Here is a 7,215-nt window from a genome sequence, read left to right on the forward strand (position 1 = left end):
TGATAACTTTCGAAATGTCAAGAGAAGTCCTCTCTAGCATGATCTTCGGACACACAATTATTAAATCGTTCCATTTAATAAGGGAACCACAGCCCCACCGATCCTGACATGGATACAATTTTCATTTAGTCAAGTAATAAGGGGAATCACATTCTCAGATCCCAGATCTCTTCTTTCATAAACCCATTCTGTTCCTTGTTTTAGCATTGAGAATAAAAGACCTACCTTTGCTATTGAACAGATTCACAAGCAAAACCTACTCAAAGCAGGGAATGAATGTGCACATATTGGGAAACTCTTTGGAGTTTAAGGATGTGGGTGACTTTGAAACTGACTGTATTATTCTTGCAAAGTTGCAGAATTATGCTATATAATGTTTGCATTTGGAAAAATTAATTATGATCCTAAAGTCATGGGTTAGAAATACAATTAAACTGATTAGTGTCATAGGATAAAAATAAAAAGCAAGGCCTGTGACAGCTTCCCACTTTCCCTCCACTCCCCAGAAAGGCTCTTAAAGGAACATTTAAAACACGAGCCTTTGTTCCCTCAATCTATGGTGCTCAGGTCAGGTGGACCCTGCAGCGTGGCTGCAATATTTCAAGCAGGCACTCACAAATGTGTCATTTGACCTGCTGTTCTTCCAAAGAGGTAGGAAAAATGTGTTTCTTGCTGAGATAACTTGAAATCAAATAAACATAATCTCTTTAATTCTTTCTAAATAGTTCCATATTTTAAGTCTAAACACAATAGAACACAAAGCTTCTGGCTTTTAAAAAAAGTTTTTCTTTTTTTATATGTGTTGTTGTATTTTTTCCTCCAGTTTGTGTTTGTTTGATTTTAAGAGTATAATTTACCTTTCAAACTAGTGAATCTTATTTCTTTTGGTTGACAGACACACATAAAAAATGGTAACATTGTTACTTGGCTAAATGAATTTGAGCTCTTTTCTAAGAATGCTATCTATAAGCAAAGACAGACATTCTTATTTATATTAACCATCACTTGACAGATCAGAGAAAAGTCTAAACCAAGGCTTGCAACAAATTGAATATTTCCTTATGTAAAATTGGTTCTGGTCCATTGTTTTTATTTATCTGCAATAATGGTACTCACTCGAGTTTGTAATAACACTGTCATGGCTGAAGGGAGTTTGTTTTAGGTATTATATCTATTATCTGCTTCCTTTCCTTTCTTTAAACAGAATCTCCAAGGAGAAAGTCTGCATGTGGCTTGGATTTAAGAAGGAAAAACAAAAGCTTTCCTAAAACCTCACTGGGTAAGGTGTTATTTCAGATTGTTTTACGATTTTGAATAATTCTTATTTGTTTGCCTTTGGCATTGAACACTGGATAAAACAGAACTTGCCCTATTCTTAGAGAATTAGAAGGCTTGGAGTCATTGTAAATGTTCTATTAATTCCCTTGGCTGTTTTGAGGCAAGCCTACATAACCTTTTCCAAACAAGGAATGTTTATCTAGTGTGCCCTCGCAGTGGATAAATTCAACAGTGTGGAAGTGTTGGCTGTGCTCACCACCACTGGAGTGTGCTCTAGTGCTGTAAGATTCAGAACGTCTTCTTTAGGAAGTGGGAAAGGTAGATGGATGAACCACCTAGGGAAAAAAAACCTCTGGCATCTAATTTTACAAGCGTCCTTTTAAGTGTCTTGGTAAGGCTGGATTATGTTCGTGGAGTTGATCAGAGTGGATCTGGAGACTTTATCTTCAATATTAATGCATACTGTTTTGGGTGAGTTCATTTTTTGTATCTGAATTAGCCTTGTTTAGGTTCAATGGTAAAAATATTTCCCTGTCCATCTACAAGCTATGTTTTCAGGCAATAACTCTTTTGATTTATAAAATAACCATCACTATGGCCCCAGGGCATGGATACATAGTGGCAGGGACTTAGGAAGAATTCACACTTTGAGTCTCTGGGAGAAGACCCCTCCCCTAGTCCTGGATGCTCCGCTGGTGATGGGAGCACAGTCTCAATCTACACTGGGGCCCAGTCATGCTGGAGGGTGATTCTAGCATGTTTCAGCAGCACCTCCTCCCCCTACAGCTCCCCCATTGGAACAGGGTGCTTTCATCTTTACTTCTCCCCCAGAGGAAGTGGCCCCTTAGTCCCCCTTGTATCATCACTGATCCCTCTTGCTTCAGGGTCTTTGAACAACCTGAGACCCAACACAACTTCCTTCTTTGGGCATCAGTATAGTTGCTTCCACAAAGTCTGCAACAAGGTCCTTGTAGCCCAGAGTTCTGTGACCACAAACTCTGGGGCTCACACTCCCCTTCTGACCAGAGGACAGCCCAGGACCACTTTCACAGCATTATGTGGCTGGGTCGGCCTGGACAGTTGGAGACTCATCTCAGGTCCTGCTCCGGAGGCCTAAAGCAGACTGGCCATAAAGAGATCGCAGCCCAGAGAACCATCTGAGGTCTCCCAGTGCACCAGGCTTCCTTTGCCCCTGGAGAGATCCACATAGGTGTTTAACCACCCCTATGCTTCTTCCTATGAACTTCAGATTTGAAATAGACAGTATTCCAGCCCCCTTTTCAGCTGGGAGGTGGTGGTGAATGCTCTTTTAGTTCTCTGGGGTTGCTAAGAGTCGGACACGACTGAGCGACTTCACTTTCACTTTTCACTTTCATGCACTGGAGAAGGAAATGGCAACCCACTCCAGTGTTGTTGCCTGGAGAATCCCAGGGACGGGGGAGCCTGGTGGGCTGCCGTCTATGGGGTCGCACAGAGTCGGACATGACTGAAGCGACTTAGCAGCAGCAGCAGCACGATGAAGTCACAGAGAAGTAGCTTGGAAGGTTTCAGGCCCCCTTTCCCCTGCAATAAATGTTACCAAGCAAGGGCTCGCTACAAGAACCTCACAGAAGCCAGTACGATGGCACTTCTTTGAGAAGGCCCTTTCAGAGCCACCCCAAATAGGGACTTCCAGGGTGATCCAGCGGCCAAGACTCTGTGCTCCCAATGCAGGGGCCCTGGGATGGATCTCTGGTCAGGAAACTAGATCACTCATGCCACAACGAAAATTGAAGATCCCACATGCCACAACTAAGATCCAGCACAGCCAAATAAATAAAAATATATCTTTTTAAAAAGAACCACCCTAAATAAAATTAGAGTCTAAATAAAGGCAGTGCACTTGCTATATCAGTACAGCTTTAAGCCGAGTTATATGATGAGCAGCCTCTCCAGCTTCTACACAAAGCCCCATCAATGTAGACACCAATGAGCCATCTTCCAATGCAACTCTGAATAGTCAGTCCTTCAGACTCCTCTTCCAGAAACCTGGGGCAGCCAGCCCCGATGGTCTCTAAACCTCAAGGGGCATTACCTGTCCTACTCCTGACCCCGAGATTCTATCAGGGAGGGCCAGGAGCCCCTCAAATACCTCACTGGCTTCTGAGAACACACGTGAGAATGATCTGTGTGAGAGCAAAGGCCCCCGGCAGGTCTTGCTTGTTCTCTTGCTCTCTGGGTTCCTCAGCCTTGTATTCCTGGAAAAATAAACACAAATTTCACAGTGTGATGTTGTGTATGGAGAAAGCATGGGCCTCAAACTCCTTAGTTCATCAGTTGTGGGATCAAGGTTTACTCAAACTTTCTGGGCCTCAATTTCCTTCTTTGTAAAAGAGAGGTGATATGAGAAGCAGGTTGAGTGTAGCATAACACTACCAAAAGGAAAAATCGGCGCTGTTAACTCAGAATTCTTCAATCTACAGAATGGTTTACTCAATCCCATTTGTCAAAACTGCCTTTAAAAAGGAAGAAGAGTATTACTCCTTCTTGCGTTTATATTATTTACCAAATAAGCTGTAATTTCAAAAGCAACAAAGTTTTGACAGATTCGAAAAAAAAAAACCTCTGAGATCTGCACAAAAATAAATGTTTTCCTACATTTATAGAGCTTTCACCACTGAATATATGTTGGTTTTTTAAAACTAGTTGCAATTATTTAACATGGGAGACACTGATGACATAAAAATTTTTAAATATATGGTTCCAACTTCTGAGCCGCTCACATTCCACTTGGAGTTAGAACTAACACTATGAAGTTGTGAAGACAGATTGTTCATTGACTTTATCGTGCATAACTATGGTTACTTGCAGTTTAAAACGATGAATACTATTTGATAACTGCATACCAAAACACCTTATATTTCAGAGTTTTCCCCCTGGAAGGATTTTACCCATTCAATATAGTGACAGGAGGGTAGAGTATTGTGGAAAGAACATTGTATTAAAGCCCAGTTCCACTGCTTCTACCATCAACCAGCTGTGTGGCTCAGGTGAGACGCTTAACCTCCCTAGAGTCTGCTTCCTTATCTGTAAACGGAGGGTTTGTAACTTTAGATCAGTGGGCCCCAGACCAAGCTAATCAACAGGTTCACCTGGGAATGTTTGAAAATGTACAGATACCCAAGACCTACCTGGAATTACTAATTAAAATCTCCAGGAGTGGGCCCAGAAATTTACATTTTTTTAAAGCACTGCCAAATGTTTCTGATGATCAGCCATGTTTAAGAAAGACTACCTCAGAAAACTGGCCACTCTTGGTCTTTCTTTAACGAGCCTGTTTTCTCACCCTGATTAAAGGAATCTCCTTCAAATTCACCCTGGTGTCTTCCATCACTTTCCCACTCCTTGCTGAGGGGTTTCATGATGTGCTCCTATGAATCTGTGCTCACAGATATACATCTCTGCTCCTCCTCTGTCCTCCAGTCCCTCCTCCACTGGGAGCCCATCATTCTTCCCACTGCTTGGATTCCTACCACTCCCTGCCCCCGACAGCTGAAGTCACTGATAGAATGAATCCAGTCCTTCCAACATACCCCCACCACCCACACAACCACCTATTCAAGCTCTGGGACCATGATTTGCCCAAAACATCAGTTCAGTTCAGTCACAGTCGTGTCTGACTCTTTGCGACCCCATGAATCACAGCATGCCAGGCCTCCCTGTCCATCACCAACTCCCGGAGTTTACTCAAACTCATGTCCATCGAGTCGGTGATACCATCAAGCCATCTCATCCTCTGTCGTCCCCTTCTCCTTCTTCCCCCAATCCCTCCTAGCATCAGGGTCTTTTCCAATGAGTCAACTCTTCACATGAGGTGGCCAAAGTACTGGAGTTTCAGCTTTAGTATCATTCCTTCCAATGACCACCCAGGACCGATCTCCTTTAGAATGGACTGGTTGGATTTCCTTGCAGTCCAAGGGACTCTCAAGAGTCTCCAACACCACAGTTCAAAAGCATCAATTCTTCCGCGCTCAGCTTTCTTCACAGTCCAACTCTCACATCTGTACATGACTACTGGAAAAACCATAGCCTTGACTAGATGGACCTTTGTTGGCAAAGTAATGTGTCTGCTTTTGAATATGCTATCTAGGTTGGTCATAACTTTCCTTCCAAGGAGTAAGTGTCTTTTAATTTCATGGCTGCAATCACCATCTACAGTGATTGTGGAGCCCAGAAAAATAAAGTCTCTCACTGTTTTCACTGTTTCCCCACCTATTTCCCATGAAGTGATAGGATCAGATGCCATGATCTTCATTTTCTGAATGTTGAGCTTTAAGCCAACTTTTTCACTCTGCTCTTTCACTTTCATCAAGAGGCTTTTTAGTTCCTCTTCACTTTCTGCCATAAGGGTGGTGTCATCTGCATATCTGAAGTTATTGATATTTCTCCCGGCAATCATGATTCCAGCTTGTGCTTCTTCCAGCCCACCGTTTCTCATGATGTACTCTGCATATACGTTAAATAATCAGGGTTACAATATACAGCCTTGATGTACTCCTTTTCCTATTTGGAACCAGTCTGTTGTTCCACGTCCAGTTCTAACTGTTGCTTCCTGACCTGCATATAGGTTTCTCAAGAAGCAGGTCAACCAGTTAGGACCACAGTTAGGACCTGATTACTGATATTCAATCGCTAAGTCATGTATGACTCTTTTGTGACCCCATGGACTAGAGCCCGCCAGGATCCTCCGTCCATGGGATTTCCCAGACAAGAATACTGGAGTTAGTTGACATTTCTTTCTCCAGGGGATCTTCCCCACCCAGGGATCAACTCACGTCTCCTGCATTGCAGGTGGATTCTTTAACTGCTGAGCCACTGGGGAAGCCCTTTATCAGCCTAGAGTTACTATTTAAAGTCTCAATAAGATTATCTTGGGAAAGAAGGCAGAAAGAGAAAGAAAAGTCTACAACCAAGGCCTGGTGCACTCTCATTAGGTGGAGGCTTGATAGAAGTGATCCAGGGCAGAGAGGTCAGGGGTAAAAGGAAAGTCAAAGAATTGTGCTCTCACTGATACCTGAAGGAGAAACAGTTTCAGGGTGGAGAGGAGTCAGCATGCTTACTGAGAGGCAGTCAGACACAGATACACAGAGAACTGGTTGTTCTCCATCCTCAAAAGAGATTAGCCATGAAGCTAACAAAGCTTATATTTCACAGCCCGAATCTTATGGTTACCGAAAGGGAAGGGGAAGGGAGGAATAAATTAGGAGTTTGGGATTAACATAACACACTACTATATATAAAATCAATAAACAACAAGGATCTACTGTATAGCACAGGGAACTCTACTCAATATCTTGTAACAATATATAACAGAAAAGAATCTGAAAAAGAATACACACTAATATATTTATCTGAAAAACTGCCGTATGCCTAAAACTAACACAACATTGAAAATAAACCATACTTTAATTTAAAAAAACTTCACAGCCTGTCACTAGCATAAGCTCCTTCCAATGCCCATAGTTAATTCTGTATCTGCAGTTTTGTATCCTTTTGCTTACAGGATTCTCCAACTTGATAAACTTAAGCCCCATAAACCTAGATGTGGTTCTCCTCACCATCCTTCTCCTCTCTCTAACAATTTGCCCAGGTAAACATCACTGATGTCATTTCTTCCTTAGTTCCCTGTGGTGCATTCCTCTCTTCCACTGTTCTCTTTTCTTCTCCTGCCATGCCCTAAATGAAGATGGTGAATAGTTGACCTCAACCTGTTCTCCCTACATTATTACTCTGTGAACTTATTCATTCATCTCATTCTTATGTGACAATTCCCAAATTCAAATTCCAACACTGAGCTCTACCTCTCAAATATGGGCAAATACTTATGCTCTTGTGGAATTTGCCATGATAAAAAGTTATCATTTTATAAAGCTCCTGAGCAAAAGATGAAATGGATAA

The sequence above is a fragment of the Budorcas taxicolor genome, chromosome 10, assembly GCF_023091745.1.
Source record: "Budorcas taxicolor isolate Tak-1 chromosome 10, Takin1.1, whole genome shotgun sequence".
NCBI classification, from domain to species: Eukaryota; Metazoa; Chordata; class Mammalia; order Artiodactyla; family Bovidae; genus Budorcas; species Budorcas taxicolor.